The 27,987-nt window shown below is 39.0% G+C and overlaps 1 long non-coding RNA gene across 1 annotated transcript; it reads right to left on the bottom strand.

Moving 5' to 3' along the window:
- On the bottom strand, nt 1-27,674 carry LOC103662928. Its single transcript, XR_568595.1, has 4 exons — nt 27,517-27,674; nt 19,752-19,816; nt 2,272-2,345; nt 1-569 (listed from the first exon to the last, which is right to left on the bottom strand). It is a non-coding gene; the product is annotated as an uncharacterized LOC103662928 (long non-coding RNA).
- Between the last annotated feature and the right edge of the window lie 313 nt (nt 27,675-27,987).

The following is a 27,987-nucleotide window of genomic DNA, read 5'->3' as shown; positions in this document are numbered from 1 at the left end:
TAAAAATCTGGCACCAGGACAATCCAAACACTTTCAACTATGTAGAATCCTCCCTATATTGAAGCAAACAGTACACTTTAAGCTTTGTTTCAAACAAACGCTCCCTCCACACAAAGTACCTTCAATGCAGCATAAGTTATAAAATGTCTTCACAAGTTTTAACCAAATAGCTCAGTAAAAAGTGGTGTAAGTAAGGGAGTAAATCTAAGAAACAAAGAGCATATATAACTTTTGGATAAAGTTGACGTATGAAAGTGATAAATGGTTAACATAATGTACCAAGAAGAGAGGGACATGTGTGGGAGAGATGCCCTAATATATCATATGTACATATTCATATCTAAGTAGAAATGCAAAATATATCCCATCTGTTTTCACCCTCTTTTCATCCTCTTCAGTTCCTCAAACAGCTGGTTGCGCAGCAGTGTACTTTCTTGGCAATCTCTTGTTAGAGGAAGAGAATGGCTTCCATTATTGCCTTGATGGACCAGAGGTGGTTAATGGGGCCAATCCAAGATGACAGCCACTGTCACAGCGTAAGCACATATTTCCTGGCTTAACGAGTGGTCCTGGGTTGTTAACACAATCTTTAGTTATTATTCCTGCCAGGTACATTTTGTCTATCTTTAGTTATAAAATATCATTAAAGTGTTGGGACACTTACAACAAATACCTATCTAAAATAAGGTGGTAGAAAGCAAGAGACTCACACAGATTGATCTCACTGTGGTTACAACTTCATACATACTGCCTCAGTAGTTTGATGTTACTTGGTATCATCACCCAAAGTATCTGCAAGATTGAATCCCATAGAGCTTTTTGAGTATTGCTATTTCATTCATTAAAAAAATGAGTTCCTTCTGACTCAGGTCAGATGGCCATCTTCTCAATGGTCTCAGGATGTTGTTGGGTAATGACTTTAGTGTCTGTGGGTCAGCGGAATATTCCTTCCATAAGCAATATTCAACAATAATATATTGCAAAGGAAAGAACACTATAGGAATAATAAGATCTGGGTTTGGGTTCCACCTCTGCTCCTAATCAGTTGTGTGATTTAGGACAGGTCATTAAGCTCACTCATCTTCAAATTTAATATCTACATAAGCTAAAAAGGAGTGGAACCCTAGAAATCTATGCTTCCACCCCAGTGGTTCTTAACCAGGCATGACTTTGTGCCCAACCCTTCCTCCTCACTACCTTCCTATCCACCCAAAAAACATTTAGCAATGTTGGGAGAAATTTTTTATATTGTCACAACTTGGGAGAAGGAGCTGCTGTCACCTAGTGGGTAGAAGCTAGAGATGCTGCTAAACATCTTATAATGCCTAGGATAGCCCCCACAACAAAGAATTATATGACCCCAAATGCCAATAGTACAGCTTTGAGAAAGCCTGCTCTATCCTCTATTTGCACCCTATCATAGCAGAGAAATTCAAATGAGTGTTAGATCAGAACTTGAAACAATTACTTTTTTAGATTATTTAAGTTTGAACATTGATAGTTGGATTCTAGACTTGCTCAGGTGATAATACGTGAACTTCATCTTCTTAAAGATGGAAAATATCTAGAAAAGTCTAGAACATCACCACTGATTTCAACCGTCAAAATTGCTTAATGTTTATTCATATAAAATGAGTCACCTACACCTGAAGCACCCATTGTATTTTTTATCTCAGTAAGGGCAGTTAAAAAAATCTGTTTTCACATCACCAAATGTCTAAGCATCATAAAAGTGATACAATTTGGAAATCAAAGTGGGCTTATCTATAGGTCTATTTAAACAGTTGACCATTTACTTGGTTATTTTCCCTAACCCCGAACTTGGTTATTGTTTCCAACACTCAGCTTGTCAATGGCCTCATCTTATTGCAGCAATGTGAGAGTTAGAAGACAACATATTCTTTTTGGGGTTTCATTGCTAAAAGCGGTAGAGAAGATTCTAAAATAAATGATCATTAATCAAATGTAAAGATTAGGAAATTCCACAAAGTTCTTTTTTAAAAAATTATTTTAAAGGCAGAATTTTATGAGATTAAGGAAAGCCATATATAAAAGATGTTTGTTAATATGTTTGTTTTTCTTTAACAGGAGAACAGTGAAAAATCTGTTACACTAATCCATATTGTAGTTTGATGTGTTCTTTGAAACAAACATGGAAAGAAAAATCTGCCTTATCTTTCTTTCTTTAAAATTGCAACAATTTTGAAATCATTCTTGTCACCATGGATCCTCAAGAACTATAGATTCATAATGGAAGTTTCTACCACTCACCTTGAAGATTTCAGCATAGATGCTGTCAAGCTTCAAAGATTTTGTTTTCAGTTGGTTTCTGGTGTTGCCTCACCCTATCAATATGGTGACAGGAGGGTAAGTTTGTCTTAGATAGGAAGCTCCAAGATAGAGTTGCAAACACATATGCAAACACATTCAATAAGAGTCTTAGCTGAATGGGTCTTCTGAAAATCCTTCAATAAACACAAAATAATTTTTTTACATTGATCAGTTTAGATCTCAATGGGTCCTTGAGTGTGAAGACTATAGAAAATTGTGGAAGAACCAAATGGGATCTGAGGAATGTTGGATAGATGTATTCGTATTTGACCATCCTACCATTTGTTCTTCATGTCACAGGCTTTTCTTTGAAGCTCTGAGTAGATACTTCCATTTCTTTCACTTATAGTTGATGCAATTTTAGAAAGCTCTAAAAGCCTTGTACTAACAGTCAATCAACTCTTAAAGTGCCTCGTCATTCTTGTCAAATCAGCCTTAATGTTTCTTGGCAGAAAATCCAATTGTTTCAATATTGGTGGACTTCAAAGAAACCCCAAGTTAATGCTGAGGAGGATTCTCCATTTTCTAAAAGAAAGACTGGTACAAATGCTTTAACTTGATTTGAGTGTTCAACCTTTAGTCTTTTGACAATATAAATTTTGCTATGCCAGTCTGATATCATAGACAGAGCACTGGACTTGACGATCAAAAGATCTGCCTGAAACACAGCTCTGCCATCCAACAGTGGTGGGTCTTTGCATATATTACTTCACATCACTGAGTTTCAGTTAGCATTATGGGATAACAACACCTAATTTATGGGGCTATTATTGGCATTAAATGAAAAAATGTGAATGTACTTCGTATATTGCAAATCACTATACAACTGTCAGTTACATTATAATCTCTGCCTTTAAGACTATATTGAATGAATACATAGCAGACTAATCCAAGAGTAGAGGTGGTAGAAAACACATCATTGTGATCCTGTGTATTAATATCATAACAGCACAGTCTTTCTCTGGATTACAAATAACCCATTTACATAAAATGTGGAGGAAGAACCAGCTCCTACTACCCAAGAAGGTTATTACCTTTTTTTTCCTTAATATAAAATGTGTAGCAAGAGGAAGATCTCATGAGCTTCTATTTTTAGAAGGGAAAACTATGGGTACACATTAAGAAGGGACCTTTGCCAGGAGAGATATCACTGCTGAAGAAAGTGGTTCCCAGTATTCAGAAGCAGAGCTCGGATATATATTCTTGTGTAAACAATGTTAGGTGTAAGAGGTGTAGCTGAAATAGGATTTGCCATCACTCTTATACCTCTGGTTTCCAGATCTGTGCTCAAGAAGACTTCAAAGACAGCCTCTGAACCCAACCATCACACATGACATTCTCTCTATAGGAAAATGTGGTTTTGATACAAACAAGTCATTTAAATAAACATTTAGAATTCAACTCTGCTCAAAGTTAGAGATTGCTTGAATAATCAATTAAATATAAATTGTGTTTCAAATCTGCCAGGGTTAGATTTCCTGAGGATGGAATCAGGGACTTGCCTGATAGTGAATTCATAATAGTAAACTGCTGCCCATGATGCTCTATTGAGAATCCTGATATCACGGGAATGGTCTCAGCTTGCTTTGGTACAAATCATCTTTACTTGGGTGTTTTCCTATTACCTTATATTGTGCTATCTAATGAGATAGTGGGGTTTTTAAAAAGATTTATTTATTTATTTGAGAGAGAGAATGTGTGCATATGCATGAGCACGTCGGGAGGGGCAAAAGGAGAGGGAGAGAGAATCCCAAGCCGACTCCGCACTGAGCATGGAGCCCAATGTGGGGCTCAATCTCACAGCCCTGAGATCATGACCTGAGCAGAAACCAAGAGACAGATGTTCAATCAACTGTGCCACCCAGGTGCCCCATGAGACAGTGTTTTGATAGAACATTTCACTTGTTTTATTAAGAGAAGGCAGCCAATGGAATCGGCCTTTTTCTTCTTCATTGCCAGTGACTCCATCTTAAACCTTAGTGCTCTTCACAACCTGACACAAATATCATTATAAGGAATCCCTTTTTAAAATTACTAATAAATTAATGACTATGAGCCAGATGATTCTATCATCTCAGCTGTTTCTCTTTATGCTAATTAATAGCTGTGACTCAATCAGTTGTGTGGGGAGGTGCAATAACTCTCATGAGTACATATATTATCGTGTCATATCAGAGTCTGCTTATCGTAGCTCAATAGACCCAACCTAATTATGTTTTTCCAGAAAAGAAGTCATAAATACTGGCATAAATTTTAGCATATATTTTGCAGTGTCCTAAATATGCCAGTTAGTTTGCTAAATATGCCATGGTGCCTTTGTACATTCTGTTCCCTCTGCCTGAAATCCTTCCCTCCTTGCCTCTCAGAGGAACCCTCTCCACTTTCTCTCATAGTGTGTTCAATCCAAGCTAATCTGCATGGTCTTCCATACTCCCTCCAGTCCTGTCCCAGTCCAAACATAATCTCACTTGGTCCATGTGTTACTCTCCCAAAGCACTTTGCACTTAGCTCCACTACCACTTACATTGCCGTCCTATAAATACTTGTTTACAGACTGTTTGCTCAGGGCAGGGAATATATTATTCATCTATAGTAACTACAGAATAAAACTATGAATCAAGTAAATAGTCAATCATTCTTTTCTGACATGAGTAAGTGGTATTGAGTGTCAAGTATTGTGTTCGTGGTGTTTAAGCTTCCTGACAGCTTAAGAAGTTTCATAGGGTATTCATTAATCTCGTCTATTTTTTCATCCAGTGAATAATTCAAGATGTATTTGTGGGTTTTGTATATCTGTTACATGGACATAAGATGATGAACCCTGCATTATCCATGTCCCCCTACCTTATTTGAGTCTTTCACTGGAATCCTGAAGCTATAATTCTACTCTGGTGTTCTGGATGCCTACTTGAGACTCATCTGGGAGTCTGGTTTCCCAAGAATAGGTCAGCAGTAAACCTGAATTTGGTTGGACTCTCAGCAATTCTGCTCACTATTTGTGTAAATTTGAGAATGTTACTTAACCTCTCCAGACCTCACATCTGTAAACTGAGAAAGATACCTATTTCACAGGGCTGTTGTACATAAGGCAATATGAGTAGAACACCCTAGAGAGTGCCTGCATATAAAGGGAATCAGTTAAATCTGCTTGCTTTCCTTGTCTACTCCTGTCCTCGTTCAACAACTAAATGTGATGTAACCATATTGGAGATAATCCTAATGGCCACTATAATTCTACCAAGGGAAAAAAAGTGACTATAAAAGTGGAGATTTTTAAAAACATGGATTAAGTCACCTGCATTTGAAAAGGATTTATAATCTCAAATACTTCATTCACTCATTTACTCATTTATTCATTCAAGCCTATTCACTAAATGCCTAAGGTCTGGAGAGGTTAAGCATACTTTGAATATAAAGCAGTTAAGACAGACAACATTTTTTACACACTTTATTTATTTATTCACTTATTTACTTACTTGTTTGTTTGTTTACACACAAAAACTCCCCATTTCTTATACCCTAGTTTTTTTTGGATAGACCAAGAAGAATAGCAACATTTGCAGACTTCTAAAACAAAGCTAAATAACCAAAATTTGACTACAAAATGCCTCTCAGCACAGACAATATTTTTTACCCTTATAAAGGGCTTTCCTTCTTCAAACTATGAAGAATTCCAATGCTTGAGGTTACACAGAAAGCTGGGAAACAGTTTATATTTTCTAAGCATGAAAGTTTTTTATAGTTTCTTAACTGCGACAAAAGTTTCATGTTGGATTGGTTCCCAATAACATGTTTTTAAGGTTATCACAATGTCTTGCACATAGTGACTGCTCAAGAAACATTTATTGAATTAATGAAGTTTTAAACGAGCCTTTATTTATTTTAGCTCTAAAATGCCTTGGAAGACTTTTCAAGCCCAAAAAAGCCTTAGAAATAGTCATTGAATGCTGACTGAAGAGCAAAGAATGTGAATTTCATGCATTGTGCCAGTTCTTCCGCCTCCACTGGAAAAAACAGACAGGTTGGCTATCTAAATAAACAAAAATTTTTCACAGCTGGTGATTTTTGGTATTTAATTATAAGATGAGATGGAACTGCTTTTTTTACCGGGGAGGAACATGAATTGGTCTCACCCACTGGAATGATGTAGAAAGCATATTATACTGGGAATAAGTGACACAAGAGAAAAAGGATAAAACACCCACCCACTGGCCCATGAGCATACTAAATATCCATTCCATTGAGTTTACTGTGAACTTCCTCCTTTTTGCTTTTATGGAGAGACCTGGGAGCCTTCCTATTTTGTTTTGTTGTAGCTAGGATGGCTAATAGTGCTTCATTGAGTCTCTCTGCACTTAGGATGCATCTGTATTTCTGCAGGGAGTGAGGCTCTCACTGCATCAGATGATGAAGAACGCCCTTGCTCCAATGCCCACATGGCATTGTGCAATGCTCACTGAGGCAACACTAACTTCATGCTCTGCACTGGAACGAGGGTAAAACTGGGGAGCTAGATGTGTACTTAGGATTTCTTAGTTGTTTGATCACATCGATGAAAGGATATGCAATCAATCTCCCCCTAAGACAGTGAGTGGTATTGGCCATAACTCATTACTCCGTCAAGGATTTGGCATTTCAATCGATGGGAAATGATGTGTGATCATTCTAATTTATTATACATCATTTCCCATCAATCGACGAGCTGAAGCCTTGACATAATAAGTACTTACAGACACTGTCAATCATTCCTGGTCCAAATACCTCCCTGTGCTGCCTTTTGGGATATCCTCAAATAGTCATGAAAATGGAATGCGCCCCAAAATCACAAATGCAATGATTTCACTCAGCAGAAGACTTTGAGATGACCTCTTACTGGTGGATTCCATCAGCAATTGCTTAAACACTGGACCATCCACCAAGGTAAAGGGTACGAAATTGATGAATATTCTGATTAGCTATGATTTTCCTCCCAATATGTCTGGGTGGGATTCAAAAGATGGTGGTATTGCTAGAATCATAGGGGTACACTTCTGTCTTCGAAAAATGCCGATCTTCACCTCAAAAATTTAGTCATCTCAAAAAATTTAGTATTTCCTGAGTGCTTTTTGGAATAAAGTCAAAGCACATTGATTTTCCTGCCTTTTGTCACTGTGGTGAATGACATCACAGGTAAGCAGATCACCAAATAGTATCAAGATAGCAGAGCTCATGAATTACTGGTACTTCTCAATAAGATCCCTCAGCTGTTTTTACTGCCTATACTGAAGCAATGGATGAGAACTGTCTGGTTTGATTAGTTCTATTTGTTTGAAGTTTGATTCTCATGAAAATAAAATAAGGGAAAAAAATTCTCAGGTGCATGCACTAAAGCAAGAGTATTCAAAGTCATGATTTTGGACATTGCAATACTGCGTATGGTTTTCATAGTGATTCCAAAAACTGCCTACGTCTTCACCTGAGCATTTTTGATAATTCTGAAAATATATCATGACATTTTCAATTTCTACTTTGTAATATATTTCAGGAACAAAACCATACTCCCATGAGAATTTGTATGCCTAGTAGGGGGATTTTTATTTTTTCACCGGCAGCAAAAGGAGCATTTTCTAAGGAAAAGAGGGTGATGTATTCTCTATAACTGACACACATAGCAACACTTTTGTGAGGACAGAAGGAAAAATGCTGCCTTTTGGCTGGAAAAAGTTACTTTTTTTGCCTGTGAATATCTTCTTTCAAATATCTGGGAAAATAACAAGTAAAGCCAAGCTGCAGAGGTCTTTTCATTCTTAATAAACTTAAAAAAAAAAAGAAGAAGAAAGAAAGAAAGAAAGAAAGAAAGAAAGAAAGAAAGAAAGAGAAAAGAAAAAGAAAAAGAAAAAAAAAAGAAAAAGGAAAGAAAAGGGAAAGAAGAGAAATAAACTCTACATGATTTTTTTACACCAGCACATTTGTGGTATCAGCTTCTCCTTTTTTTTTTTTTTTAAGGATCCAGCTGTGGATGTCTGATCATTTTGGAGGAAGCCTAGCACAGAGCTTTGTATGCACTGTATGAGTATGATCTGGAAGTCAGTTCAGGAAGTCTAAAAGCAAATCTAAAACCAAGACATTTGCTCCCACCCTATTCAAAGGCCTATACCCAAGAGATGAAAAAATGACAAACTAATACAATGGATTTTAATAAAATCTTTCCCAATGGATTTCAAAGCATTCATTAGTTCATTTAATCCTCACAATTTGCTTAAGCCAATAACTTTCTAGTCTTGGGGGGAAATGCCCTTCTCATTCCTCCCAGCACCAGGGCTTCCTCTTTGCTTCCTCATCAGCAATCAGTGGGTCTTGGCAGAACCAGGGCTTACTGGGGAGCCAGCTGGCTCCTTTAGCTCTTCGTATGCTCTGGGGCTTATCCAGGCTAATGGAGTATCACAGTTCATTATGCACCTTCCTCCTCTACCCCCTGTGAGGAAGCTCCAGTGTATACCAGGTTTGGGGCAGGAGGCATCACTGCCACTGAAGCTGCCAAAAAGAGCTGCCAATATCCTATGGAGGAGCTAAGGGATATCAATATTTGTAAGAAAATGTGTCCTGACCCCAGAAGAAGGCTAGAAGGCATTCCAAGGATGCAGGAGAATTAGCATCAGCTACTCATTCTACCTTGCTCTACATCCGTAGGGAAGCAGCAGCCAGCTATGAATCTCTCCCTATGTGCCAAACACGTTAAAGCTCTTTACGCATATTAGCTTATTTAGATCTTAAAACAAACCTAAAAACTTGGTACTATTATTATCCCTATTTTTTAGATGAGGAAACAGAAACAGGGATTGCATAGGCAAAATAACTTGCCTGTACTCACATGGCATGTAAAAAAGAGCTGGCATCTCAATAATAAGCCCATCTTCTTACCTGCTATTCAGTACAACCTTTAAGGAAGGAGAGCTGTCCTTCAACTCAAAGACAAAGGCGAAAGCCAGTTAAGAAGGATTTTGTTTTGCAAGGAAAGGAGAATAGCAAAGAACAGAGGTGGGAAATAGCAAGCATCTAAATGATCAAGATAAGCTTCCAAATATGCGACAAAAGTATAAACTAAAAAATTGTAAAGGTCATCTCTTAGGACATCTCTTTTTTTAATAAATATTTATTTTTAGAAAAGATATAAGCATTCAAAAACTCATTTTCAGAAAAAAAAAAGATTATAAAAACACCGCCTTTTTCCAAAAATGTGAAGCAGAACCAATCAATCACAGTCCATGCCACTTCGTAAGAAGTGAGGCCACTGCTTTGGAACCTTCACTAACAAAAGAAACAATGCCTAGAGTGAGTGCTCACATGTGAGGTTTGAGTTTGATACGATTTGAAAAGCTTGAGTAATAAACTCCTGAAAAATGGGGTTTGGTAATGAGCAAGCCTTTAACTATATAGACATGTTGCCAGGTACCACTTTAATAAACTATTACAAATGATCGATGCAAAGGTGTTTCCAACAGCTGTTTATGCAATGTGGCTGGAAGAATTCTTCCATAAAGAAGCTGTTAGTGGGAAAATTGGCTATGCATGGTTGTGATGTCAAATCCATACATAACAAACTTTTTCCTGTCAATCAACAATCTTGCCATAAATTAATCCATTTATAACAAGCCTTTTTGAATTGACAGCTTCGATGTGAATAATAAAAAGGACTCTTTAAGGAAAGTGAACTCAGAATGGCTTTTTGCAACTCTTTAACACATGCAGAGAAGTGGCAAAGCCTTGTGACTTTTAATTTATATTGAAAAAGGTTGGCAGCAGCTCCAAACACCAAAGGAGCTTTCCAAAAGCAGCTGAATACAACAAAACCAGGGAGAACTGTCAGGTTGGGCTTATAGAGGATAAGCAGGTCCTGCTCAAATCTAACGATAGAAGCAAATGCTGGTGCATTTCCCTTGACTGTCTTGGACATAAAGATCAAATGTAGATGTGGTTGTTATGCAAACATACTCTTGTTTGCCTTCCGGCCAATGAGGTTTTGTCACACCAGAACCTCACGCGGGTGAGTGTGCCCGTGTGGTCACTAGCATCACAGTAGGCCCATCAGACAGACCCTTAGCTCCTGCTGTCAGATTCTAGTGTTTGGGCTCTTGACCTTGCCTTTCTCTCACGTTGTTATTCAAGCTCAGTTATCTCTGGTTTCTGATGTGGTTTTCCAACAAGCTTAATTCACAAAAATCACAGGGTTGTAAAGAATGCCCACAAGACAGCAGGCGTGTGCTTCTGTGTCCTGGGTAAAGCAATACCTAAGCAAGAGTTGTGTCCTTAAAGGCAACTGGAGACGGGATGCCATAATCTCTTCAGGGACCCTCAACCCAACATCTCTAACTGCTCAATTTTACCTTCGCATAGTACAACGGCCCCTATTACCATCACTAGAGACAAAGAGAAGTTGGCTATTTTTCATGCCTAACTTCAACATGTTTCTCCTGGCTGAATAACATTTATTTCTGGAATCAGGGGTTTCTTTCTCCAAAACTCTTTCAGTGCAACATTCCTGCTGTTTTCAATCCTCTCTTCACCTTTCTATTAAATCAATCTGGTCAAAAAGTCGATATGAATAAATTACTGTAAGCAGGCATGAAAGCCAAAAACTTTTTAACACACCAAGAAGATTCTTGCAATGTATTGGTAGCTTTGTATTTTGTTCTCCTGCATCGGATGAGAACTCCACTTTAAATTCTTCACAGTTTATCCTTGTAAGTTTGCCCTTGAAAGGAAAAGACCCATCCCGGACCCTACCCAAGGCATTTCTCTTCATAGACGCCCTGCCCTGCCACTCTCTGTTAAAGAAGGTTATTCTGAAATTTCTCTGTTCTTGTTCTGCCACACCGGCAGACTTGCTGAAGTGCCCACCTGCTTTGCCTAGTGGACCTTTCCAATCAGATCCACACAGAGACATAGGCAACCAGTGCCTAGGCCTATTCGTTTCCCAGGTGCCTACTTTTGTTTTTTTTCCTTAAGATTTTATTTATTTATTTGAGAGAGAGAGACAGACAGACAGACAGAGATAGCAAGAGAGAGCATGAGTGGGGAGGAGAGGGAGAAGCCGGCTCCCTGCTGAGCAGGGAACCCGACTTGGGGCTCGATCCCAGGACCCCAGGATCATGACCTGAGCCAAAGGCAGATGCTTAACTGCCCCCACCAGGTGGCTACTTTTTTCACTGATTTGTACCTTCTCTACCTCCCCCGTGTCTTCATTTTGTCAAGGGCATATAGAACTCTAAATATGCTCTCCAAAACTCTTTTAGTACCTAAAACATTCCAACTTCAAGTTCACTCAACTAGACCTCACATGATCTTTCGAGCACATGTTCTCAATTCCACCATCAGAGTTGTTGATGAAAATAACCAGGCCTGATCATAGCAGAGTCTAAGAGACCTCAGGGATTTTCAGATGGAGTATAAAATAGTGCATTTTGAAAGACAGTGAAAATCATTCTGGATTCATTCCTTCTCTCCTTTGGTCTATCACAATGTGTTTTATACTGAGAAGACTCTCCTATGTTTGTTCAGTGAATGAATGAATGGACAAAGAAATAAAAAAGTTTCTTGGGTCCAGAGGAAATCACTTCTCATAGGCAGGAAATCTACATTCCCAAAACCCATTACATGTAGATTTAAGTTTAAATCTACTCAGATTAAGTTTCAGCAAAATATAGACAAATATTTCCATTTAAATATTTCTACCTACCCTCAGGCATTCTTCTAAGGATCTTCATCAATATTCTCATCTTTTAACACAACTATACATAACACCACAGTGCTACCAAAAGCCAAAATGCTTGTATAATCAGAGAGACAGTTGCAGCCCTACCATTCAAAGCAGATAAAGCAAAGCTATACTTATTTTTAAGAAATGCATTTGTCCAAAATGCAGGGAGCATTTTACATACTTAACGTTGAGGGTGTAAGAGCAGGTTCATTCACAGTATTTCAGCTGTTTTTCTGAAGTTATCACCTAAACAAATAGATTGATGTCAACCTGCTTGAAGCTGACTGTAACCTTCCTCCCATTCTTCCTTCTTTCCTTCAGTATTTACTGAGCTTTTATCATGTGTCAGCACAAGGAGGCCATGTCATCCTGCTCAAAACCAAGCGTCCCTAGCTATAGTACTCCAACTAGATCCTAATGGTAGCATCAAAGTGAAATAGCAAATTACCAGCAAGATTTCTTCTGCTTTCCTTCACAAATATTTATTGAGGGCCAGGCACTGTTCTAAGTATCAGGGTTCCATCAGTGTCCAAACACCAAAGACAGGCAAAATCCAGACCATGATAGGGGCAGATAGATACAAACGACGCCTCCAAATTCTTTATTTCAACATTTTATTTTACTGACTCTGAACTAATTCAGGTAATGGAAAAGATGGAGAAAAAGACAAAGAAAGCATGACTGGAAGAGAAACACGGGCCAGAGGTCAGGAAGATGGGCCTGAGTTATGTTAAGATCAGGATGTCTGCAGTTTCCTACTTTCCGCCTTTCCTGCCGTCTTTGACTTTGGATGCTTCATTACCACCCAGCCATGAGCTTGTTCTCTGTAGAAAGCCTAACAATGCGTAACAGACGAAGTTTACCATTTGTAGATATTGTTAAAAAGGAGACAGCAGGCCCAAAATGGGGTTCTTGTGCTAAACCCCGAGTCCAGAAATAAGACTGAATACCCAAACTAACTGCAGTTTCAACCCCCAAGGAATGCAAACTTTAACAAGTCGACATAGAATTACCTTGTCAACACTAGTGAAATAATCTCCCCAGTAGACCCCTTCCATTCCTTAGGAAGGGACCTTGCTGGAAACAATGCACTCTTTGCTAATAGTTTCCTTTTTCCACCTCCTTTCTGTTTTTAAAATCCTTTCCTTTTCCACAGCTTGGTGGAGCTCCTTTCCACTTGCTAGATGGGATGCTGCCCAATTCATGAATGGTTGAATAAAGCCAATGAGATCTTCAATTTTACTCAGTTGAATTATTGTTATTTAACAATATCTAAGACTTCCCTCCAAATCCCTACAAAATGGAGAGCTTGTTGCCTAGATGGATAGATCGATTGTTATCCTTAAAAATCCATGTATAATGAAGAATTACAACCGTAATCCTAGGTAATTACACAGCTCCACTGCTCTCAAGGTTCCCTTCAGCATTACCACCAGCTCTTCACCAGGGGCAAGTGTCTCCTTTTGCCTGCCTGCATTGTTTCTTCATTTCACAAGCCCTATTCAATTAAATGAGGAAGGGCTAGCAAAATCTGACACCAAATTTCCTGAACTTATTATTATTGGAGAACAATGCTTTTCCCAAAAAAGACATTAAGAAAAAACTGATAAGAGCCAAAATCTTAGGTGAACATTTTCGCTTTGGCTCTGTATTTTTAAATTAGGAGCACTGCAAATGGAGATCTTAGGATAAAGTTACTGTAAATAAGATCTTTGTCTCTAAATGAAACTAGTTCCTCAAAACTCCTTTTTCTTTTTGACTTGAACTGTTCAGCCCCACTTTCAGTGAAATTCAATCACATTCATTAGCATTTCTAAAGATGTAAGCTACTCAAAACAGCTGCATTGTCTTTCCTTTTCAACTAAAATGCAGCTTTTCCTTCTAAAGAGAGAAATCTCCCTTTAGTTACCCGATTTTCTCTGCTTGGCACTCATAATTTTCAATGGCGGAGCCAACCCCCATGAAACAGGAAGTGCAATCCCATTTGATCTCACTTGAAAGAAATTGTAAATAGTTGGTAAGGACGGAAACAGTGGCTCAAAGAAAAATACAAAAAAATAACTGTGGAAGCAAAAAAAAAAAAAAAATCAAGTGAGACAACAAAGTAATAATCATTTACATGAACTAACTCTTTGTTCCTGGAACTAACATTCTCATTATGGGGGTATTTAATATATTCCCCATAGGAAGCTGGCTGCTGTTGGTCAGTCTTCTTTCTCTTTCATTGGCTATTTCAGCAATAGAGAGGGAAACATTTTCTCTTTTTAACCTCCCAGGTCTATATAAAGAGCATTCCATATACGTCAAATCATAAAATTACCTTTCATATTTTTAAGAGGTGAGTATTGATGGAATTATCACAGGAAAGAGACAGGGTTTACTAGTTAATCTTTTTTCACTTAGAAAACCATCTTTTGTGGTGCCCAGTTAAACATTCTGGCTGTAATTTCATTTGTAACCCCAATTTTGTGCAGTTAAAGCCTAGAGAGTATACTGTTATTTATAAAGGATAACCCACCTTGAGAAGGGCGAGTTCTGAGCTGTGTTTCAGATAAGGTTTGCCATGATCTACAGATGTTTAGCTGTCCCCCTTGTGACAGTGCCATCAGGTAGGTTACAGGGGTTCACGGGGCCATGGGCTGGCGTTGAAACCAATGGGTTTCAAGTCCTAACCTAGTGAACTAAGCAGGCACAGAGATCAGGAAGATAATGGGAATGCTAGAAATACGGAAATTGGTCATTTTTAGTCATATCTGAACAAAACAAAAAAATGCAAAATTGAGTCAATCTTCTGTTTCCAGTAGATATCAAATTGAATTAAAACACTTTGATTTATAAAAAGCTGACCGTAAGAACTTTTGAAGATGAAGCAGCTCATTAGTGGAATCTACTAATAGCAGCTGGGTCTGGTGCTATGGAGGGTAGAGATAGAGGCAGTCGGGCTCTTGCTACTAATGGATGTTTAAAAAAAAAAAAGTGTTTCACATGTGATTTGCTCAAATTACTGCACTTGTGAAATCAGTAATCCCTAAACAGGTGTGTCAGAGCCACTTTCTATGTTTAAACTTGGCAAACCAATTCCCTTCACAGAAACTACTGCTGACCTGGGCTGAGCAAGTCTCTAATAAAAAGAAAATCAAAATCTGAGACTACGAATGATAATCAGACCTATTCTAAAATTTGTGAAATGTATATCCTTCCTAAAGGAATTTCTGGATTCATGCTTATGGGGCACAGTGAGTCAGAAATGTGAAACTACAAGTGACAAGTACTTGCAGAAGTGCTTCTTCAGAGACTGTCAGGCCCCGCGACGACGGGTTAGTTAACTCTCCAGCATCCTTGCAATGAAACTGAAAATTGTGGGTAGTTATAGACATGTTACAGGGAACTGATTGGACAACACCTTCATAGAGAAACTCATAAGATCCACTAGAGGAGCACTGGCAAAGCTATGATGGCTGTTGTTCCATTAGGCACTCTCCCAACTGGGGAAAAACAATAGCATTTCCTTGAGCTGTCAGCCCAAAGAGAACAACTATCTGACCCTGTAATTCAGGGAGGAGCATGTAGGAGCTTCCTGGAGGAAGCTACTCCAACCAACCTTCCGAGCTGTGGCCACGGTGGATACAGGGATCCAAGCTGAAAATACATCGTCTTAGAAGATCCCACTCATTCTGTACCAAACTTTGCCAGGTGAATTGTACTCTTCAAGACTCTCTCATATCTAATCCTGTTCTCCTGACATATCTGCCTAGTATGTGTGACCCCTTACTCACTGCTAGTATGTTATTTACAGAAAAAAAAAAAAAAAAGACACCAAGGTTCAAGAGCACTGATGGAATAGAAGACCAGATGTGTGAACAGGTGCCTTCATCCTGAAGATGTGCAACAACGGCCAAGAAGAATAGCTGTCACTTACTGAGCTCTCCCTTTGTGCCAGGAACAATACTAAATACTTCATGGATATCAATCTCTTCAATCTCTACAACAACCCTATGAGAAAAGTACCACTATTAACCCTATTTGATAGGTAAGACAACTGAGATACAGAGGAGCAAAATGGGTGGAACCTTTGCTCTTGACATACAGCTGTTAAATGGTATAGTAGGACTAGGTCAAATCTGTCCATAACCAATCTCATGCATTTAACTAGTACACTACACTCCATTGCTTCATTATGGTTAAAATATCTCATTGTCCTAGTTGAGCATTTATCCTGTGTGTTTTTATAGTACTGTAGAATCATCCAGTCTCTTGCCCATTTCTCCATGACCTTATGACTCACATGGCCCAGGCTCCAAAACTGCACTTGAATTTAAACTTTCTAGAACTAGAGCGCCTGGGTGGCTCAGTCGTTAAGCCTCTGCCTTTGCCTCAGGTCATGATCCCAGCATTCTGGGATCGGGGCCCACAACGGGCTCTCTGCTCGGCAGGAGCCTGCTTCTCCCTCTCCCTCTCCCCCTGCCTGTGTTCTCTCTCTAGCTGCCTCTCTCTCTGTCAAATAAATAAATAAAATCTTTTTAAAAAACAAAATAAAAATAAACTTTCTAGAACAGTATGAGCCAATAGAACTTCCAGCAATGATGAAAATGTTCTAAAAATCTGCACTGTCCAGTATGGTAGTCACTAGTCACAGGTGGCCATTGAGCACTTGAAATCTGTTCAGTATGACTGAAGAATGGAATTTTTTAACTTTATTTAACTTTAATTTTTAACTTCAATTAATTTAAATTTAAATAATGACCTACGGCTAGTGGCTACCATATACCATACCACAGCTCATCTCTACCGCAAAAATCGTGATGCTCATTAAACTGAAACTATCGAATCTACTCAGTCAACAAATATTTTTTGAGAGCCTACAATATACTAGACTCAGTATTACGCCTTATATGGAATTTGTTCACTGAATAAAATAGACATTAGTTTCTGACCAAAAGGGAGAATGAGATAAAAGAGCCAGAGGGGTGGGAAGAAAACAGGAGAATGTGGCATCATGGACACTCAGAGAGAAGTTCCTCAAGAGGGTCTGGGGCCTTGCTCTACTGCGCAAGCAGCTGCTGAAAAGACAAGATGAAAACAGAAAAATATGAGCCAGATCTGTCATTAGCAAGAAATTTTATTGCCTCATCAAGAATAGTTCCAATGAATTAAAGGGCTCTGAAGCCATACTGGAATGGGTTAGAGTAAATAGGAGGTAAGAAAATGGAGAAGACAAAAACACTCAAGAATCAAAATGGAGAGGACACCAGAAGGGAAATGCATGGTCTGGGCATCATGCATGCTGAGTTTTGTAGGCCAAGGGGAATAATCTAACAGAGAAGGACAAATTGACAAAGCAGAAAAGGGCAGGAGGTAACTAATGTTCTTGAGAATGCAGGAAGGGCAGTAACATCCAGACAGCAGCGAGGGTCCTGGTCTTGGCTGAAAGGAGGGATACTTTCCCAAGTAAGAGAAGGAGAAGGAAGATAAGTACAAGTGAGGGCAGGTTTTGCAAATTTGTTCACTTAACCCAGTTGAACCAACTGGCCCTGAAGCCTACAGAAGCAAGGAGTTGTGTTCAAAGACAGGTCAGCCTAGTACTCAAACATAACTGAAGAGCAGTTAAATATTTTTTGCAGTCTCTGGAGAAATCCCCAAAGGAAATGCATTAATAACAAACCAAAAAACCCAAAACTTCCTAAAACTTCTTCACCTCTCTGCCTCTATCTCTGCCCCTTGCGCTCCTACCTCTATCTTTTCCCGCTACTCCAGAGCCTTGAAAATCTCTTACTAAAAATATAAACGGAGTGAGATGAAATGATATCTGGTCCTGGCTCTAAAATTTTATGGTTCTATAAATGATAAACCTGATACTTAAAACTCCACCTTTTCATTTGTGAGAGGCTGAGCAAGCTCAGAGGAATTCTGAAGGTTACTGAAGGTTTTTTAATAAAGTGACTCAAGATGCCACATCATAATGTATGTAAAAAAAAAAAAAAAAACCTCACGTGGAAAACTCCAAAATTGCAAGGGAAGTAGTATGGGGGAAAAGCTCTGGGAGAAGGCAGGAGGTGGAGGAGGAGGAGGACCACAGAAAAGCAGGAGAATCGAGAATCGGGGCCGGCGCTGCCAAGCCCTGAGGAGAAATTAGACAAGGACATGGAGGCATAACATCTGTTCTTCTGTTCCAAGCAGCTTTTGTTTCCAAATTCACCTCCTCTCCTTTCTTTGCTTCAGCCAAGCCCTATCTCCCTTTTTTTGCAATGATAAAATTAGCAGAAAACTCACGAAGCAGTGGAAACCACTCTTAAACCATATCCTGAATAAGATGGGCACACTTGGCCACAGAGGATGATAATAATATAACCAAGGGTTTCTAACTTTTTTTTTTAATTCAAGAGGAAGCGAAGGGAGGAGGTAGAGTAACTTACCTCTTAAGCTGTTTGTTTGAAAATAATATGCAGAAAGGGGAAAACAATCCTCAACTAACAACTGCCTTCCTTGCCATCTGCTTAATCTAAACATTAGCATATCACATATCTGGGTGAACTCAAATTGCACTGGAAACGGAGGGCTCTGTTCCACTTTTTCAGCCTCTTAATGGGGGAGTCGAGTGAGAATTCTCTATGGGATTATATGGGCTTTATGGGCTTCCAACATATGCATTGAGGGCCACATTTTCAGTCCAGCCTTAACTCATCATACTAGGACTGGAGGCAAAATTGTGCCTGGCTTAATTAGCACAAGTACTAATCAAGTACTAATGAAATTTGCCCACAAGCAGTTCTTCAGACTGGGGCACAAGGAGTGCACACAATTTCCGTATATATCACTTAGCATGTCAGCACAAAAGGAGAGGAGAACTGAACAATTCCTCCCTAAAACTGGCTTCAGGCGAACCACAGGCAAACATCATCTCTACCCAGAAGTAATACATTAGTCTCATCAGTGTAAACTCTGTAAACCCTAAATCTGCAAACTGCATCCCAATTTGCCACATTAGGTTGCAAATTTATAAAAATATAGAGAATATTATCAATGAAGACACTTCATCCTCACCGATTTATGAGCTATTTAAGACTTGAATTTGGAAACGAGCGTGATCTGTAATGTACCTTAAAATATATAGGCAGTCTTTCCAGCTAAAATATCAGTTCTTAAGAGGTGTCAGTCACGTTGGAAAACAGACCTATTTGTTTAAACTCAGAATAATGACAAAAAGGAGGCCCAATCTTATCTCTTCCATCAGGGATATACCCTTAGTCTTCTTAAACTGGGTTTTGAATCTGCTATTAAGATCTGTCCAAGCATAAGAGCTTATTTACAACACAAATATTAATTACACAAAGGAGGATGCCTTCAATCTATCAATTAAATCATACTAATCGGAGATGCAGTAAGCCCATTGAAATAAGTATTTACATAATGAAGCTTCACACATAGGAAACATTTTTGCTCTGGATATCTCACAGTACTTGGCCAAAAATAAAATTCTGGGTCATCCCATTTTGGGGGACACAAGAGGAACAGTGATTAATTCTCAGAGCAAGTTCCGGTTAAAAAGCCAGGCAGAAAATTAAGTGAGGACTCCAGGAGGACTGAATGCTGCCATCTCTTCTGCCCTGCAAACTACACTCCTTCCTCAAAGGGCTGTCCCATTTTTCCTGGGAAAGGATCTCATGTTGAAAAAGCGGCAACTTACCCACTGGAACAGATGCAAGGACCAGATGACCCGTTGTTCTCTTTACGGACTATCAACAAACGTCACTTAAAAAAAAATGATGATCATTGGTGAGTGCTCAAAACCAGCCGGTTCACACAATGCCTTCACAAAATGAAATTCAGGAAAGCAAAAAAGAAAGTAATCCAGAATGAAGGTAACTTGGATGCGACCTGTCACCTGTGGTCCCATGCAGTGAAAGCCTCCCACACAGCTTCCCGACTTACGGACAACAGATTAATTTTGACACTGACTTTTCCTGTCCTTTCAAAGATGCTGTTGTCTGGGTATTACGTTATATTCATTTTCCATTTGTAAACAGATCTAACTTATCCCTATAGAACAGTGGAAGAGGGAAAAAAGGAATTTCTTGTCATTAGTGAGTTTTCTTTTTCCTGATTAAATAAAGGTTTGTGAACTATAAAGAGTGTGCAAATTTAACATGCTGTAAAACAACAAGAAAAATTCATATGGACCACAGACATTAACAAAATTCAAGCCTGACATTCTTCAAAGGAACCAAGGGCCCCATCTGCTGATGTTTAAATGTACTACAGTAGCAAACAGATTAAAAGGAGCATATGAAAGAAAACATTTCTCAAACTAAATTGCAAATTAGGAGCCCAAAGCTGCCGAATCTGAGGAGCAGAAGGCACCTTTAAAAGTCAGAGACCCTGCCCCTCTCACCCTCTTCTGTTTGGGGGTACAACTATATGGAAGTCATATGTACTTATTTTATCTTTAATTTAGCTTTTTTTTTAGTCCTCAGGAAAGAAGTTCCAAGCATACAGCCTTCACAGCCACCATGTGTCTACTGAAAGACCTTGGAGCAAATGTTCTTGTTCCTCCAACTAGTGACTCTTGTTTTAAAGTGACTTTGAACAACTAGAGTCTTAACAATGGGTTCTGACCTGCCCTTTTTGATGACAGAGAAGACATTCCAATCTCTTCTCAGTCTTATCTCCGAGCTTAGATAATTCTGGGTCCTTTCTCTGAAGTTTATTTTGTTTATGACCATTGCAGAACTAAGCAGGTAGATAAAGCATCAGAGAAAGACAGCAGATAGTTTAGAATAATGCTGTGTCAAAATTCACGATTTGACCTTTCTTTACCTTGTTCTCTTTACCTTAAAAATAAGATGTCAGATTGCATGAACTTTAAGTTCTTTCCTCCTAGCTCTAAAATTCACTGTATTGTCCAGAAGGGTAGAAAGGATATCATACAGATCATCATATCAATAGAGCACATTGCATACATTAGGTACTCCATAAAAATTTGTTATTATAGCATATTTTCTGTCCAAAAGTGTTTGTCCTATAATTATCTTCTTTACTTAATTCTTCATTCTAAGTTCGTTATACCCCTTTTATATTTGGAATATAATACTTGTAGTGGACAATCGTTTGGGGCAATTCAGATTCCTTTCTGCCTTTCTTTAGAAAACAACCTCAGTGTCCTCAGAAATAATTCTCTCTCCTCAGTTATGAACGGTTTTCTTGAGACCAGCAGTCAAGGTTCTCTGACCTCTCTTAGCTGAGTTGTGAGCTCATCAACCAAGCTTGGCCAACTCTCCCTAGTGTGGTTTGAACTGTATGCAGAGTAAAACAAGAGGCTAAAAACAATCCAGCGGTTCATTCTGGCAGCATGCTCTGAAATAACTGTTAGCTGGTCCTAGGTCCCTAGGCTCCAGGAGCTGACCTAGTTGCTGTCATCTGTCCGAGGTGGATTCTCTAGCCTTTCCCTCAGGAAGCTGAAGCATCATGCCGAGTTACCCTCCAGGCTTCCCCAAAACATCCTTTCCTGCTTCATACTGTGGTAGATATTGGCTGGTTTTACCTCCCACGTGCCCCCTTGCTTCTTCCTAACAGGGCCTGGACATCCCAGCCATGGATTTGATGTGGAATTCACTTCATCTTTCTCTCTAAGGGTGGATTTTGATGGACTCAAGCTAATTATCACATCTCCTCCCTTTGGCCACAGCAAACGGTTCAGAAATGGGCCATAACTGAATGTGGGCCAAATATAAGACATGTTTGTTAGGAATTCTGGGAACGAGGTTACCTCTCTCTTCTGTGGGAATTATCTTAAAACTTGTTCTTTCTCATTGGATGTGAAGCATAAAGACCTAGTTGTATCAGTACTAGGAACTATCTTCCCATCACAAGAAGAATTAGTCCCGGGATGAGGCCAACACTGTGATAACTGTGACGAAAACAAAGAAACCACATCCTTAAAGAGGTCTGAAACTTGAACTTTTTAGTTATATGAAGCAGAAGATTCCCTTTCTTGTTGAAGCCATTTTGATTTGGTTTTCTATTATTTATAATTGAAATCATCCTAAATCATATTCAGTGTCTGCTTCTGTCACTAAGAATCAAAGAACTTTAACAGATACAGTATTCGATTAGGAATCTGACTTCCCAGGAAGATGAATCTCTGCTTGTTCTTATATGTATTCTTCTATTTAGATCTTTCAATATTATGATTGATTTATATATTTTAATATCACACTTGCTTTTTTACATTGTTGAATCCTCTTCAATCCATAGTTCACTATGACCCATCTTTTTTCTGTCATTCTCATCTAAAGTAAACCAATCATGTATTCTATTCTTTTGGTAGTTTGACTTTTTTCTTCTTTTGTTTACTAACCTCAATGTTTCCCACTTACCTCATTGTCCTAAGTAATTCTTCAATTCATCAAATTCATTTGCAGGCAGTAAGCAAATTTTGTCTTCTAAATTATTTACTAGAGTACACCACAGTGTGGGTATCTGTTCGAAGGAAGGGCCTAGTGTCCCCAACTACACTTTCCTGTTAGTTTAATGAAAACCTTCCTACTACGTCATCAGGATCAAAAGGAATGGATTTCACCTGGAGATCCAGCAAGGTCTTAGGTTGGGAGCATGTGGTTCTCGGGTGTGGTCATCTGTGACTAAGAGAATGAATCTACATCTCTTTTTGGATGAATTGTTAATTTCTTTCATATTATCTTTCATATTTGCCCCACCTCGTCAACTTCCCAATGTACTTTCAGTGATACGAAGAAAAGCTGGATGGACCACTTCCTTGACTAAAATACTACTTCTCTCCCTCTTATTCTCAGTCATTTACTTCTTCTGTACCTGCAACATATCAGCTCCTTCTGTCTCACCTCTCTCCCAACACCCTTCCCCCAGAGCTAGTCTCCTTTATTTCTTACTCATCTCAACTATGACACCACCATCCACCAACTTTGTCAAACTGAAGCATGGGCTTTTCTCTATCACCCACCACATCTTAACTAGTTACTAAGTAGACTTGATTTTACTCAAGTAATATTTCTGCAATATATTACCTCCTCTTACTTCTACTTGCATTTTCCAGTTGGCATTCTTTAAATTTCTTACCCGAATTATCCTCCTACCTTGTGCCTCTGCCTCCAGTCCTGCATGTTCATATACATCTTCCATCTGCCCTCAGAATGAAATATCTAAAATGTATATGTGACCTTGCCATTTCCCTGCATAAGACAACAGTTCCCATTACTTTTGCCATGCATTCCAAGCAGGTCCTGTCTGCTCTATTCTTACCTCCCACCATCCTGGGCTTAGCTATTCCAGGTTCAGGAAGATTAAACTCTATGTGGTTCAGTCCCTGAAACACATTTCTTCCTGCCTCTATTCCATTCTCATGCAGTGTTCTCTGCCTAACACAGCTTCCCACTCCTTCAACTAGCTAACTCTGACTAAACCTTACTGACACTGCTTAAGTGTCATCTTTCCTACAGCGTATGCTCTGACTTCTCTCAGACTTGGCCAAGTGGTCCAATTCCGTAACCCTAGGGAATTCTGTGTACCATCACATCCTAGCACTTTCAAGGATAAATTTGAAGTAGGCACATCAACACAGTGCCTGTTCTATGCCTCCTCCCGCAGCCTTTGATGAACATACAGTTCTTAGACCTGTTCTTACCATGTGACTTTTACCCCCTTGTTGCAGTTGATGAAATCAGGGGTAGGCACAGAGTGTCAAAGGGCAGCCATGGTTGCTCTGAAAAACATGACCTGGACCAATTCTATCATGTTTGTAAGTCTTTTGAACTAAGAAATAAAAAAAGTTAGAAGCACGGGCAAATTCTGAAAGCCCATTATGTAGAGAAAAATCAAGACTGGTCCCTCGCAAGAAAAAGTTTTAAAAGAGCAGAAACCACAAGTAAGCAGAAGGGTAAGAGACAGAGAAGTCAAGAGACTATATTGAGGACTCTGACCTCCTGCTCGGAAACCACTGAAATCCCAGAGCCACCAGGATGCAGAACTACCTTCAATTCTTGCATTTTCTGATGTCAGGAGGCTCAGCTTTCCCTGGGTTATTGTGTGCTTATATTCTAATAATAATCTCTATACTAACCTCTCTAACACATGAAGAAAGAATGGGATGAATCTTAGTTCTAGTAAGTAAGAGCCCAATTAAAACAGCACTGAATTTTCCTCTTTCCTCATTGGTCTTTACCCCTAGACTATAAGCTTCCTAAGGGTAAAAGAACAGATATAGGGGGCACCTATGTGGCTCAGTCGGTTACGTGTCTGACTTCGGCTCAGGTCATGATCTCGGGGTCCTGGGATCGAGCCCCATGTCGGGCTGCCTACTGATCAGGGAGCCTGCTTCTCCCTCTGCCGCTCCCCCTGTGCGTGTTCTCTCTCTCTCTCTCTCTCTCTCTCAAATAAACAAGATCTTAAAAAAAAAAAAAAAGGAGCAGATATAGTATCTGGAGCATAGTAAACACTAAATAGAATAGCTATGGAAATCCGTAAATGAGGAACCCAATAAGAAAGGGTATAGGAGGCAGGTGATGGAGATCTGCTGCCAATAAGCTTAGGTTAACTATGTTAGTTTATAGGTTAACTATAAAACATCAATTATTTACAGATACTTTTTTTTTAACTGATAATTATGCAAGGGAAGTTATTCCACACTCCTCTCTATCTTGTAAAATATGGACCCTGAAATTTGATGCTATGTACAGTTCTTTTTAAAAAAGATTTATTTATTTATTTGAGAGAGAGAGAGCAAGCAGGAGCAGAGAGAGGCAGAGGGAGAGGGAGAGAATCCCAAGCAGACTCCCTGCTGAGCATGGAGCCTGATGGGGAGATCGATCTCAGACGCCTGAGATCATGACCCGAGTGGAAACCAAGAGTCCGATGTTCAACCCACTGAGCCATGCAGGCACTCGAACTATGTATAGTTCTTGATTACACTTTTATAGATTAATTTAAACAAGGACTTAATGATCACCTACTAAGTGCTTAGTACATTGCTGCATTCTATGAAAGGTACAAAACAAAAATGCGTGTTCTTAAGAATCTTATTTTCAGCATTTGTTCTTTATAAAGGTTCATTATCACCCTGCTCCTGGATCTTTACCAAGTATTTTGAAACTAATTTAATTACCCTATACCTTGCTCCTAATAAAAGCTTCCTTAAAAATAGAGTATTTAAAAAATGCCACAAGTTCCAGCTTCTTGCTCCAGTTAATCTAGTAAAAGCACAGTGAAATATTATCAACAGTAGACTTCATTTTTTTGACTGCTTCAGCCACAATAAAGAGATTATGAAAATTCTAAATGCCTTGCAACTTAAAGCATATAAACTCTATTTTTCAAACTATATGAATAGCTGGAAGAAGCAGCTACGAGTAAAGGCAAGCAGGGAATTGTAGAATAAAACTTTCATAAAGTCTCTGAGATGTCTAGTGAGGAAGTCTCAGGGCTGACTGTTAGGATGATTTAAAACCTTAAACATCATTTTGTTGACACATAATTCTTTTATATATTTTCAGTCTATAAATTGTGAGCTCCTCTAAAGGAAACACAGTTTTTCACAGTGAAAACAAAGAAAAAAGCCTCTAACTCTTATTACATTTTAAGCACCAGATAACTTTGCGAGCGGGTAACCGAGTTTATGAAATCATGTAGGTCAGCACTCTGTGAATCGGTGCGGCAGGAAGCATTTTCGAAGCCGACTTTCTATTGACACACAGCTAACTGCTTTCACATTTACTGTATTTCCTTATGGTTGTTAATGTGCCTCAAAAATATGGAAATGTGAAAACCAATAGATTCCATGGCTACAAATTGGATAGTAACAAATGCAGACAGAGCCTGTGTTTTTCCCTCCCTTTGGGACCCCGGAAAGTTTTGAGCAACAACAGCCGATGGGTTTTTTCTCCTTTGAAGGCATCCTGTCTTACTCAAGATAGTATTTCCACTACATATAATATCAGCAGAGAGGTGGAGCTTTTTTCCTCAGTAGGTTAGGGAAGAAATGATGCTCAATATATATTTACTGAATGTTTATTGAATAAATAAATAAAATATGAAAGAAGCAGTAGGGGATGGAGAGGAGGGTGTAGGGGGAATTGGAGCCAAGAGCGTTTTTTTTTTTCAAATTTTCCAAAATTTCTGATGCTCAAAGCCTACCTAGGTTGGCTACCGTCATGGTATTTTATATTGTGAGAAAAGAACAATTAGTCTTTCCTAAGGTCGGATAAGATTGTTTTGAGAAATCAGATGACCATAACCCTTCATTCATCCATTTACTCATTTATACAACGAATATTTGCCTAGCTCCTACCATGTCTCAGACACAGTGCTTGGTGCTGGAGATGCAGCAGTGAAGGAAACATTACATTCTAGTAGGACCTTACATTCTAGTGGGAGAAACTAGACCATCAACAAAGAAACAAACATCTAGGTAGCTTCATGTTGGTTAACGATAAATGCTATGAAGAAAAACAAATTAGGGCAGGGGGACAGGCAATGACGGGAACTACAATTTTTAGTTGTCATATGGACAGGGAGACCTCAGATCAGGATGAAGTCAAAGAAGAAGCCATGTGAGCATGTGGGTGAATCAGAGGCAGAGAGCCTGATCAGGGAGCACATGCAGAGTGCTGCAGGAACAGCAGGGAAAGCAGCGCGAGGCAGGTAGGGAAATAGCAGGAAGCTGGAATAAGTAGTACCCTGTAGGTCACAATAATATCTTTGGATTTTAGGTTATGTGTACGGAAAAGCCATTGTAATAGATATTCAAACTTGTCCTTTTCTAGATAGAATTTAAAATCCTGATAGAATTTAAACTCAAATGTATCAAACAGTGCTCACAGTATCAACCTCATGCTTACAACACTAATTTTCCAACCAGTTCTCCAAGTTTAATTCCAAACTCTGCATTTGGAGGAAGGCAGACATTTTTCTTTAACTGTAATAGTCGATCAAAGGTTTATCAATAATGGGCTTCTCAAAATATACCTGACAGCTTCCCATCAGAAACAGGTGTTTTCAGGAGCCAATTAAAGGTGAGCAACAAGAACACATCATCACCCATTCCAGTTCCCAGAAGTCCAAGATGGGACAAGACTGTGCTGAAACTTGGCCTATGGCAGGTCAACTCAGACTGAGAACCCAGGGTAGACAGAATACATAACTTGGAATAATTTTTCAGACCTAGTTCAAGTAAGCATAAATCTGAGGATAAATCATTTTTTTGAAAATCGTGCTATTGCTTTCAAATACATCCTCACTGCAAATAAAGATTTTCTAAGTGCAAGGACTTCTTTAATGACTCATTAATAATGACTAACACTCATGTGTATACCAACAATTAAAATGTGCTAAAGCTCTCAAAATGAGATGTTGGCACCTTTAAAATGGCAACAGTTCTGGTGTTAGTCAGGGTAGGCTAACAGCTGTTAAAAAAACTCCCAAACCTCAGAGGCTTAACACAGTACAATGTTACTTCTTGCCCTCATGACAGTCCAGGTTGGCAGCAAGGGCCTCAGCTTCATGCCATCATCCAGTGATCGGGCTCCTCAGACCTCATTATTCTGCACTCAGCCAGGTCCTTGGAGTCCTCTGCACTCAACCAGTGGCTGGGAAAGTGAAAACACGTGTGAGATTTTCACGCCATTTTCATGCCAACACCAAGGCAACCCATTCCATGATATTCCTCCAACTTTCCTGGTCATTCCTTCTTGGTGTCCTTTGCTGATTTCTCTTCTTCTCATGAACTTCTTAATGCCAAGGTAAGGGGATGGGGAGCTAGGTATCAGTCCTGGGGCTTCCTCTCTTCTCAATCTTAAGGCATTACTCAGTAATATAGCCCAGGGTCATGGCTTTAATAACATCTTAATGTTGAAGACTTCCAAATATACATCTCTACTTGGACTTTTCTTTCCAAT

Source organism: Ursus maritimus, unplaced genomic scaffold (assembly GCF_017311325.1).
Source record: "Ursus maritimus isolate PB19 unplaced genomic scaffold, ASM1731132v1 scaffold_12, whole genome shotgun sequence".
NCBI lineage: Eukaryota > Metazoa > Chordata > Mammalia > Carnivora > Ursidae > Ursus > Ursus maritimus.
Note: the sequence above shows the minus strand (reverse complement) of the source record. Positions and strands in the feature narration are given on the sequence as shown.